The 12,740-nt window shown below is 40.0% G+C and overlaps 1 long non-coding RNA gene across 1 annotated transcript; it reads left to right on the top strand.

Annotated features, from left to right (window-relative positions):
* The first annotated feature begins 1 nt into the window (after position 1).
* On the top strand, positions 2 to 12,503 carry LOC149120378 (uncharacterized). The gene is made up of 3 exons (XR_016226041.1): positions 2 to 324; positions 947 to 1,067; positions 12,393 to 12,503. It is a non-coding gene; the product is annotated as an uncharacterized LOC149120378 (long non-coding RNA).
* The last annotated feature ends 237 nt before the right edge of the window (positions 12,504 to 12,740 follow it).

Genomic DNA, 12,740 nt, shown 5'->3' with positions numbered 1-12,740 from the left:
AGTCAGACAACCGCTAGGGCGGCCATTTCCCAAGCGGCGGGGCCACACTGTGGTGTGAGGCTGCGATCGCCGCGCGGGGCGGGGGAGGCGGCCTGGCCATTCACCCACGCTTGAGACTGCGTCCTCCGCTTGCCGCGGCGCCTCGTGGCCCAGCTGCTGCGGGTGATGCGCCGGTCCCGGGAAACCTGGACGGCGGCCTGGGGTGGGATGTGGCGGAGTCCCTCCGGGGCCTTGTGTGCAGTTGGGCGCCGGGCCGTGCAGCGGCCAGGCCGCGGCTCCCAGGAGGGCAGGATGTTTCTCGGTGGTCTTTGCAGTCCATGCCAGGTCTGGGCCGGCCCTGTCTTTACTGTCCCATACCATACCTTCCCACTCTGATAAGGAAGAAATAAATACGGAGTGGATATTGCATTTGGTTGGCAGTTTAGAATCCTAAATCTATAGTCTTTAGAGCTCATGATATATGTTTCTAATCATGTTACTAAAATAATAAGTTTATATTTTACTTAACTATAATCTCGCTGTTGATAGGCTTTAAGACAGCCTTAAGATTTCACTGTTAGAAATTCTGCAGAAAATCTTCTGGTGTGATCTTTCAGTCATGAATTTGGAATACTATGCTGACTTATTTACTTATCCAAGATTGTGTAAATTTATGGGCAACCTATTACCATTTTGAATTCTGAGATGGTTGAATCAATTTGTATGCGGTCATAGGAATATGAGGGCATTGGTTTCATCTGTGTCATCACCAGCACTGACTGTTGGAAATGAAAATAAGTTTCTGAATGTTATGACAAATATGGATAAGAGAGATCTTCAATTCTGCAGAACTCATCTTGTATGTGTGGAGTACAATAATAGTTTTATATTTGTGTGGATTAAAAAAAAACAGGTTACAAACTTTTAAAACCTTTTTCCTTCTCATTTTTACATGAATCGAATCAAGCTCTGGAAGTAGCCTGCATTTGAGAGCTGGATGGAAGGCAGGCATTTTAGTGATCATGGTGAAAATGTGGCTGCAACTGACACAAGTTGGTCTAAACTGGGACTCCCAAATAGAGGCCCAGGTAAGCACACAAAGTGTAATGGGAATGAATTTCTTCTGATGTCACAATATAGCAAAGAAAGTGAAAAGTTCAGATTTTTTTTAATTGAAGTGAGATGATACCCAACTTATATATTGTTATACCCAGACAAGGATATTCAAGTGATTAAGTCATTATCTTGTAGTTTACCATACTTCTTGGTTTATTTGTGTTCTATTTTTTTTTTACACACTGCTTAGGTTTACTAATTCTGTTTTTGTGAAATTCTTCTTCCTTTATGAATTGCTAGGTTTTACCATTATTGAACTTTATTTTCTAGCTTTCCATGGTCTTGACTAAAAATGCCAATTCCATAATGGGTTATTTTCCTACTTTAGTCTTTCCTATTAATTTTTTAAAAGAGTTATTTTATTTATTTGAAAGGAGGTGCTATGGAGAGAATGACAGACACAGAGAGAAATTTTCCATCTGCTGGTCACTTCTCAGATGGCTGCAACCAGAGCCAGGAGCTTCTTCTGGGTCCCCAATCTGTGCAGGAACCTAAGGATTTGTGCCAAATCTGCTGCTTTCCCAGGCACATTAGCAGAGACCTGGATTGGAAGTGGAGCAGTGAGGACTCCAACTAGTGCACATATGTGATGCTGGCATTACAGGCGGTGGCTTTACCTGGTATGCCACAATACTGGTTCCTTGCCTAGGAATTTAATGGGCATGATTGCAAGCCCCAAAGCTCAGGAATTGTGTCTGTTTTTAATTCTTTTTTGCCAATTGAATCCTTTAAACACATTTTAAACTATAGGAGTAACATGCATTTGTTATATTTTACACTTGAAAGCAAAAACTGGGATTTTCCCCTAACCCCATTCCCAGTCTTGGTGTGAATTTTTCCTGTTGTTTGGGGGTCTCACTAGACCCATTGGATTTTAAGAAGAGATCAGAAAGGATGTTCTCAATGGTTTTCCCTACTAAATATATCCAAGAAGCCAGCGCCGTGGCTCACTAGGCTAATCCTCCACCTTGCGGCGCTGGCACACCGGGTTTTAGTCCCAGTCGGGGCGCCGGATTCTGTCCCGGTTGCCCCTCTTCCAGGCCAGCTCTCTGCTGTGGCCAGGGAGTGCAGAGGAGGATGGCCCAAGTGATTGGGCCCTGCACCCCCTGGGAGACCAGGATAAGTACCTGGCTCCTGCCATCGGATCAGCACGGTGCCAGCTGCGGTGGCCATTGGAGGGTGAACCAATGGCAAAAGGAAGACCTTTCTCTCTGTCTCTCTCTCTCACTGTCCACTCTGCTTGTCAAAAAAAAAATATCGAAGTTTGCATCGAACATCTTTGTATATAAGATCCTCTTTTGTGGCAATGCCACTGGGATATCATTTCCCAAAGAGTCACGGTTAGGAACAGGAAGTGGACTGGCTAACCAAGGAGTCCTTGACTTCTTGCTGGGCAGAATCTTTGTGCTTTGTGCTTCCTCAGATTCATCCCATTCACATATGGGACAAAGGAGACAGCAAGCAGAAGTTGTGCTGCTCCAAGGCAGTTAGGAAGGGCTGATTGCCTGGGGCATGGCTTTGGTTTTTAATCCTTAATCCCAAAAGGGCCTACAGAAGGGAGAGGATGAGATGGTGGGCCCCAGATTGTTGAGACACATGCATGTTTCATGTATCTTTAGATTACAATGGGGGTGCTTATTATCTAAATTATTGATTCTGATCTCAGCTCAATGTGTTCACTTTCCTGGAAGCAGCATGGTTTAAAAACTAACCGTTGGTGAACTTACAGAGGTAATATGTATTTGTGAGTTAGATCAAGCATGACTTTATAACTTTATCATTTTGTCTTGCATGCTCATACTTATTTTTTGAAAAAAAAAATTATTTATTTTTATGAAAGGCGGCAATACTGAGATAGAAGAGATGTATTTCCCTTATTATTTAGTTGATTGTGAAATAATTTTTCCCAGAATGCTAAGTATGTCAAGGGTAGCTAATAACAGATACATAATAAATATTGTCACACGAAAGACTACACATAAGATTATATAAGCACCGATTTTCTGAAGATACAGAAGTCTTTTCAAAATAGCTTCAGATTTTAAACTTTTGGAGCATTTCTCAAGCTTTGCTCCTATGTAGTGTCCTGTCAACAAATTGAGGTGAAGCTGCTCCTGGCAGAGGACTGGAAATTACTGGCCAATGAAACAAACTTCTTCTAGATACCAGTGTTTTCAGATGTTTCTTCTCTGAGTTTTGTTATATATTCTGAGTTGGTTTGAGTTATGAGAATAGTGAACAAACATGAGGAACACAGGTAAAAAATGAACTGGAATTGAAATTCATGATAAATAAGTAGATTCTGGCTGCTTTTGCCATACAAACAAAAAACCCTGGGTCTCTATGTTAGAGGATGGATATGTTAATTTGCTTGAATATATTAATTTTAACTATGTGTATCCTATGACATCATGTTATATCCCTTGAATGTACATAATAAACCCACAAAGGGAAGGGGCAGAATGTAAAGTGAGCTATGTGTTTGTTTATTATAGATGCTACACATTGCTTTCCTTAAACAGCATCTTCTGGAACAAATTCAGAAAGTTTTCCCAAAAGCCATTTTTCCTGTTTCAGTCTGTCCACAAAAGTATATATTTATCCAAATTGCCAGGTACTGTTGTAAGATTTACCTTCATACACTCCAGCATAGCACTGAGTCCAGAGCCTAGACGAACATGCAGTTAGACCTGTGTATTCTACACAGCTGCACTGATGCCAGCAGCCTCTTACAGAAGGCTCAACACTGATATCAGACTCCTGATTCAGCCAAGCACATGTTTAGCCAAAAAGAATACACTTTCAAAAGCAGATGATATACATGGGGGAATTTCACAGTTTTGGAAGAGAACACAGGGAATGAGAGAAGGATTTCAACCCAAGCAATTTCAGTTATATACTGTGGGAGTTGCTGAGTCTTATGAAACAGACTGTGAGATTTCAGTGGACTGTGAGAGCATCACTGTGACCTATGGAAAGCTAACTAAGCTACTTTCTCCTGAGCAGTGGCAAAATAAACCCAAGCAAAATGTCCTTTCACCTGAAAAAGAGAAGCCAATGTGAGAGCCACCAGATCAAAACCACATTGCCTCAGATTACAGTCAAGGAGTTGGGCAGGCTCGTGTGCTGAATGTTATCTGGAATGGTCTTGAGGATTTGAACAATGCTCTAAAATTACACCAAAGTTGTAGAAGCTTGGGGCCAACACTGTAGCATAGTGGGTAAAGCCGCTGCCTGCAAGGCCGGCACCCCATATGGGCGCCAGTTTGTCTCAGCTGCTCCACTTCAGATCCAGCTCTCTGCTATGGCTTGGAAAGGCAGCAGAAGTTGGCTCAAGTCCTTGTGCCCCTGCACACATGTGGGAGACCTAGAAGAAGCTCCTGGCTCCTGGCTTCAGATTGGCTCAGCTCCAGCCATTGTGGTCTATTGGAAGTGAACCAGTGGATAGAAGACCTCTCTCTCTCCTTCTATCTCTCCTTCTCTCTGTGTAATTCTGATGTTCAAATAAATAAATCTTAAAAAAATGTAGAAGCTCTCCAATTTGGTGGATTTAGATTAGTATACATTTTAAGATTTGGGGGAAAGTTTATATAATATTCATGAATTAGAATAACATTTTTAAAAAAGGTTTTATTTATTTGACAGGTAGAGCTATAGACAGTGAGAGGAAGAGACAGAGAGAATGGTCTTCCTTCTGTTGGTTCACTCCCCAGATGGCCACAATGGCTGAGGTGCACCAATCCAAAGCCAGGAGACAGGTGCTTCCTCCTAGTCTCTCATACAGGTGCAGAAGCCCAAGGCCTTGGACTATCTTCTAATGATTTTCCAGGCCATAGCAGAGAGCTGGATTGGAAGAGGGGCACCCAGGAATAGAACCAGGGCCCATACGGGATGCCGGTGCTGCAGGTGGAGGATTAACATACTGTGCCATGGAGCTGGCCCCCTAGCATACATTTTTTATAACTTTTATTTAATGAATATAAATTTCCAAAGTACAGCTTATGGATTACAATGGCTTCCACCCATAACTTCCCTCCCACCCGCAACCCTCCCCTCTCCCAATCCCTCTCCCCTTCCATTTACATCAAGATTCATTTTCGATTCTCTTTATATACAGAAGATCAGTTTAGCATACATTAAGTAAAGATTTCAACAGTTTGCTCCCACACAGAAACATAAAGTGAAAAATAATAGATGATTTTTTAAATGATGATGAAATCAGATCAGACCTATTGTCATGTTTAATCCCAGTGAGAGTCAAGTTGGGAATTGATAATTTCTTCTTTTTTTTTTTTTTACAGAAGATCTGTTTAGTATACATTAAGTAAAGATTTCAACAGTTTGCACCCCCATAGAAACACAAAGTGAAAAATACTGTTTGAGTACTCGTTATAGCATTAAATCTCAATGTACAGCATATTAAGGACAGAGATCCTACATGAGGAGTAAGTGCACAGTGACTCCTGTTGTTGACTTTGCAAATTGACACTCCTGTTTATGGCACCAATAATCTCCCTATGCTCCAGTCATGAGTTTCCAAGGCTATGGAAGCCCCTTGAGTTCTCCAACTCTTATCTTGTTTACACAAGGTCATAGTCAAAGTGGAGGTTCTCTCCTCCCTTCAGAGAAAGGTACCTCCTTCTTTGAAGACCTGTTCTTTCCACTGGGATCTCACTCACAGAGATCTTTCATTTAGGTCCTCTTTTTTTTGCCAGAGTATCTTGGCTTTCCATGCCTGAAATACTCTCATGAGCTTTTCAGCCAGACCGGAATGCCTTTAGGGCTGATTCTGAGGCCAGAGTGCTGTTTAGGACATCTGCCATTCTATGAGTCTGCTGTGTATCTTGCTTCCCATGTTGGATCGCTCTCCCCTTTATTTATTCTATCGGTTAGTATTACCAGGCACTAGACTTGTTTATGTGCTCCCTTTGACTCTTAGTCCTTTCATTATGATCAACTGTGAACTGAAATTGATCACTTGGACTAGTGAGATGGCATTGGTACATGCCACCTTGATGGGATTGAATTGGAATCCCCTGGTATATTTCTAACTCTACCATTTGGGGCAAGTCAGCCTGAGCATGTCCCAAATTGTACATCTCTTCCCTCTCTTATTCCCACTCTTATGTTTAACAGGGATCACATTTCAGTTAAATTTTAACACTTGAGAATAACTATGTATTAATTGCAGAATTAAACCAGTTGTATTAAGTAGAACAGACAAAAAAATTACTAAGAGGGATAATGTATTAAGTTGTTCATTAACAGTCAGGGCTATGCTGATCAAGTCACCGTTTCTCATAGTGTCCATTTCACTTCAACAAGTTTCCTTTTTGGTGTTCAGTCAGTTGTCACCAATCAGGGAGAACATATGGTATTTGTCCCTTTGGGACTGGCTTACTTCACTCAGCATGATGTGTTCCAGATTCCTCCATTTTGTTGCAAATGACTGGATTTCGTTGTTTCTTACTGCAGTATAGTATTCTAAAGAGTACATATCCCATAATTTCTTTATCCAGTCTACAATTGATGGGCATTTAGGTTGGTTCCAGGTCTTGGCTATTGTGAATTGTGCTGTAATAAACATTAGGGTGCAGACCGCTTTTTTGTTTGCCAATTTAAATTCCTTTGGGTAAATTCCAAGGAGTGGGATGGCTGGGTCGAACGGTAGGGTTATATTCAGGTTTCTGAGGAATCTCCAGACTGACTTCCATAGTGGCTTGACCAGTTTGCATTCCCACCAACAGTGGGTTAGTGTCCCTTTTTCCCCACATTTCGCCAGCATCTGTTGTTGGTAGATTTGTGCATGTGAGCCATTCTAACCGGGGTGAGGTGAAACCTCATTGTGGTTTTGATTTGCATTTCCCTGATTGCTAGTGACCTTGAACGTTTTTTCATGTGCCTGTTGGCCATTTGGATTTCCTCTTTTGAAAAATATCTATTGAGGTCCTTGGCCCATCTCTTAAGTGGGTTGTTTGTTTTGTTTTTGTGGAGTTTCTTGATCTCTTTGTAGATTCTGGTTATTAACCCTTTATCTGTTGCATAGTTTGCAAATATTTTTTCCCATTCTGTCGGTTGTCTCCTCACTCTCCTGTTTCTTTTGCAGTACAGAAACTTCTCAATTTGATGCAATCCCAATAGTTGATTTTGGCTTTGACTGCCTGTGCCTCCCGGGTCTTTTCCAGAAATTCTTTGCCTGTGCCAATATCTTGAAGGGTTTCTCCAATGTTCTCTAATAACTTGATGGTGTTGGGTCATAGATTTAGGTCTTTAATCCACGTTGAGTGGATTTTTGTGTAAAGTGTAAGGTAGGGGTCTTGCTTCATGATTCATCACGTGGAAATCCAGTTTTCCCAGCACCATTTATTGAATAGACTGTCCTTGCTCCAGGAATTGGTTTTAGATCCTTGATCAAATATAAGTTGGCTGTAGATGTTTGGCTTGATTTCTGGTGTTTCAATTCTGTTCCATTGGTCTATCCATCTGTGTCTGTACCAGTACCATGCTGTTTTGATAACAACTGCCCTGTAGTATGTCCTGAAAGCTGGTATTGTGATGCCTCCGGCTTTGTTTTTGTTGTACAAGATTGCTTTAGCTATTCGAGATCTCTTGTGCCTCCATATGAATTTTAGCATCATTTTTCTACATCTGCGAAGAATGTCTTTGGTATCTTGATTGGTATCGCATTGAATCTATAAATTGCTTTTGGGAGACTGGACATTTTGATGATGTTGATTCTTCCAATCCATGAGCATGGCAGATTTTTCCATTTTTTGGTATACTCTTCTATTTCTTTCTTTAAGATTTTGTAATTCTCATCGTAGAGATCTTTAACGTCCTTGGTTAAGTTTATTCCAAGGTATTTGTTTGTTTTTGTAGCTATTGTGAATGGGAATGATCTTAGCAGTTCTTTCTCAGCCATGGCATTGCTTGTATATACAAAGGCTGTTGATTTTTGTGCATTGATTTTATATCCTGCCACTTTGCCAAACTCCCCTATGAGTTCGAATAATCTCTTAGTAGAGTTCTTTGGATCCCCTAAGTAAAGAATAATATCTTCTGCAATGAGGGATAGTTTGACTTCTTCCTTCTCCATTTCTATTCCTTTAATTTCTTTTTCTTGTCTTATGGCTCTGGCTAAAACTTCCAGAACTATGTTAAATATCAGTGGTGAGAGTGGGCATCCCTGTCTGGTACCAGATCTCAGTGGAAATGCTTCCAACTTTTCCCCATTCAATAGGATGCTGGCCGTGGGTTTTTCATAAATTGCTTTGATTATATTGAGGAATGTTCCTTCTATACCCAATTTGCTTAGAGTTTTCATCATGAAAGGGTGTTGAATTTTACCGAATGCTTTCTCTGCATCTATTGAGATAATCATATGGTTTTTCTTCTGCAGTCTGTTAATGTGGTGAATCACATTGATTGATTTGTGAATGTTGAACCATCCCTGCATACCAGGGATAAATCCCACTTGGTCTGGGTGGATGATTTTCCTGATGTGTTGTTGTATTCTGTTGGCCAGAATTTTATTGAGGATTTTTGCATCTATGTTCATCAGGGATATTGGTCTATAATTTTCTTTCAGTGCTGCATCTTTCTCTGGCTTAGGGATTAAGGTGATGCTGGCTTCATGGAAAGAATTTGGGAGAATTCCATCTTTTTCGATTGTTCTGAATAGTTTGAGAAGAAATGGAATTAGTTCTTCAAATGTCTGGTAGAATTCAGCAGTGAATCTATCTGGTCCTGGGCTTTTCTTTCTTGGGAAGGCCTTTATTACTGTTTCAATTTCTGTCTCAGTTATGGGTCTATTTAGATTTTCTATGTCTTCATGGTTCAATTTAGGTAGATTGCATGTGTCCAGGAATCTATCCATTTCTGATAGATTTTCCTGTTTGCTGACATACAAGTCCTTGTAGTAATTTCTGATGATTCTTTATATTTCTGTGGTGTCTGTTTTTATGTTTCCTTTTTCATCTCTGATTTGATTGATTTTGGTCTTTTCTTTTTTTAGTTAGTTGGACCAATGGGGTGTCAATTTTGTTTATTTTTTCAAAGAACCAGTTCCTCGTTTGGCTGATTTTTTGTAATGTTTTTTGGGATTCAATCCTGTTAATTTCTTCTCTGATTTTAATTATTTCTCTTCTCCTACTAGATTTGGGTCTGGTTTGCTGCAGTTTTTCTAGGTCCTTGAGATGCGCTGAAAGCTCATCTCTTTGGTGCCTTTCCAATTTCTTGATATTGGCACCTATTGCTATAAACTTGCCTCTCAATACTGCTTTTGCTGTATCCCATAAGTTTTGATATGTTGTGTTGTTATCCTCATTTACTTCCAGAAAGTTTCTGATTTCTCTTTTGATTTCTTGAATGACCCAGTGTTCATTCAGGAGCATGTTGTTCAGTCTCCATGTGTTTGCATACTTTCTGGGGTTTCCTGAGTTGCTAATTTCCAGCTTCATTCCGCTGTGGTCTGAGAAGCTGCATGGTATGATTCTAATTCTTTTAAATTTGCTGAGACTTGCTTTATGACCTAGTATGTGATCAATCCTAGAGAAGGTTCCATGCACTGATGAGAAGAATGTAAAGTCTTTAGCTGTAGGATTGAAAGTTCTGTAGATATCTGTTAGATCCATTTGGGCAATAGTGTCAATTAAATCTTCTGTTTCCTTGTTGATCTTCTGTCCAGATGATCTATTTCTGAGAGTAGAGTATTGAAGTCCCCCAGTACTATTGTATTGGAATCTAAGTCTCCCTTTAAATCCGTTGACATATCTTTTAAATAGACCAGTACCCTGTAATTAGGTGCATATACATTTATAATAGTTACATCTTCCTGTTGAATTGAACCCTTAATCATTATATAGTGCCCCTCTTTGTCTCTGTTAACAGTTTTTGTATTAAAGTTTATTTTGTCTGATATTAATATGGCTACACCTGCTTTTTTTTTGTTTTTTTTTTTGTTGGCATGGAATATCTTTTTCCAACCTTTCACATTCAGTCTGCTTACATCTTTGTTAGAGAGATGTGTTTCTTGTAGGCAACAAATAGTTGGGTTTTGTTCCTTAAGCCAATCAGCCAATCAGTGTCTTTTAACTGAAGAGTTAAGTCCAATAACGTTTAATGTGACTATTGATAATAGTGACTTTGCCCTGCCATATCCCGGAGATATTTTCTAGTATATGCTTTGAGCTTCCCATGCTCTTTTACTGGTAGGTGTTCTTCCTTTACCTTCTTTCATATTGATGGCCGTGTTTCTGTGTTTCTGAGTGTAGCACATCTTTAAGTATCTTTTGCAGGGCCGGACGAGTGGCGGCAAAGTCTTTCAATTTCTGTTTGCTATGAAAGGTCTTTATTTCACCTTCATTCACAAATGAGAGCTTGGCAGGATATAATATTCTGGGCTGGCAATTTTTCTCTCTTAGCACCTGTGCTATGTCTCGCCATTCCCTCCTAGCCTGTAGTGTTTCTGATGAGAAGTCTGCTGTGAGTCTGATTGGAGATCCTCTGAGAGTAATCTGACATTTCTCTCTTGCACATTTTAGGATTTTTTCTTTATGCTTCACTGTGGTGAGTTTAATTACAACATGTCATGGTGAGGATCTCTTTTGATCAGGTTTACTGGGGGTTCTATGAGCTTCCTGTACTAGGATGTCTCTGTCCTTCTCCAGACCCGGAAAGTTCTCTGCTAGTATCTCACTAAAAAGGCCTTCTAATCCTTTCTCTCTCTCCATGCCTTCAGGAACTCCTAGAACTCGAATGTTGGTTTTTTTTTTAATAGTATCCTGTAGATTCCCAACAATATTTTTTAGATTTCTAATTTCCTCTTCTTTTCTTTGGTTTGAGTTTCCTGTTCTCTGTCTTCTAAGTCCGATATTCTCTCTTCTGTTTCACTGACTCTGTTTTTTAGACTTTCTAATGTGTTTGTCATTTGATCTATTGAGCTCTTCATTTCATTTTGATTTCTCTTCACTATCACACTTTCCTGTTCTACTAGTTTCTGCATTTCATTTTGATTCTTCCTTAAAATTTCATTTTCACGAGAGAGATTTTCAATCCTGTCCAATAAGGATTTCTGTAGTTCAAGGATTTGCTTTTGAAAACTTCTAAATGTTCTTATCATAAATTTTTTGAAATCCATATCTTGCATTTCTTCTATCTCATCATCTTCATAATCTTGGCTTGGGTGTTTTGTTTATTTGGAGGCGTCAGTGTCATCGTTGATCTTGTTCCCTCGATTTCTGTGTTTGTTTCTTGGCATAGTTAATTCTTCTTTCGTCACTGTGTGTTTTTTTAAATTTAATTTTATTTTATACTATGTCCGTGTTAAGTGGACTGCCTGCTGTTGGAGGAGCCTTGGAGGCTTGAGATGGGTGTGGCCTGAGAGCTCTGCTTGGTTCTTCTGGGTTACAGGTGTTCAAAGGTGACACCCTCAGGTTATGCATGGTAAATCTCTCTCTTTTTATTTACTTATTTATTTATTTATTTATTTATTTTTTATTCAGGAGGTAAGTAATACTGCACGGCTGAGCAGAATTGATGGTATTTAGCTTCTGATCTCTGGCTTCTACCCAAAGAGTCTGTGCCGGTTCAGTTTCTGCTGCGGACTCCCACTGGGTTGCCTAGGCTACTGAATTGTAGCCTTAGCTCTCCCCTTTTGTTATGTATATCCCGAGTGGGGCCTGCTCTTTGTCTCTTGCTCACCTTTGCAAGTTTGGCAGAGAGAGAGAAACTTGTTAGTACCAGTACCCCCCCACCTTTTTTTTTCTTCTTTTTTTTTCCTTCTCTCCTGTAGTCAGTCTGGTGAACTTTCCCACCTCAAAGCCCACTTCCCTCTAGATTCTGTCCGCCATTTCCCCGCCAATGTCTCCGGTTACTGAGCTCACCTCCCCTTCCAGCACCGAGGTGTGGACTCGGAGCCCTGGGCATCCCTGCTCTCCCTGCTGGTGTCTATGTGACATCCACTTCCCTTCCCACACTGGCGCACAGACCCTGTGGCTCCCACAGCTCAGCTTCCACGTGGTGGGTGACCTTTCTCTCCCAGTAGGTCCTCCGAGTCACAGCCACTAGATCCGGAAGAGTTTCCTCTGCAATTTTTTCCTGATCCTTTTTATGAGGCTACTGTAACTCCACTTTTATTAAACTCACCATTGGTTTTCAACTTTCACAAATGTAAACTCCTCAAAGATAATACCTAACATTTAATTTGAATGTAATTATACCATATGGATGGTATAAATTTTTAAATGAAGCTTTGAACATATTTATATTTTTCTTTCTTTTTAAATTTCTGATTCCAGATGACCTGATAAAGAGAATAAATATAGATATGCATACAGTAGTCAGAATAACTACAGTGGAAATTACCCTAAAGTTCCAAAGTCTCTAAATTACAACCTAGAGAAGACTTGGTGAGTTATAATATATTTGTTATATCAAATTTTTTATGTGTGTTATGAAATTTCCAATTTTGTAACTGATAAGAATGTTGAGTTCATATTTGCCAGCACAAGTAAGTTTCTTCTTTTTTTATTGTGTTAAATAACAAAATATGCCATTTTAACCACTTTTAAGTGTACAATTCAGTGGCATAATTGCACAGTTTGGAAATATTTTCTCCCATTCAGTTGGTTGCCTCTTCTCTGTTT

This window comes from Oryctolagus cuniculus, chromosome 19 (assembly GCF_051225735.1).
Source record: "Oryctolagus cuniculus isolate XC-2025 breed Fujian yellow rabbit chromosome 19, ASM5122573v1, whole genome shotgun sequence".
Taxonomy (NCBI): Eukaryota; Metazoa; Chordata; class Mammalia; order Lagomorpha; family Leporidae; genus Oryctolagus; species Oryctolagus cuniculus.
This window is presented reverse-complemented; position numbering and strand designations above follow the sequence as displayed.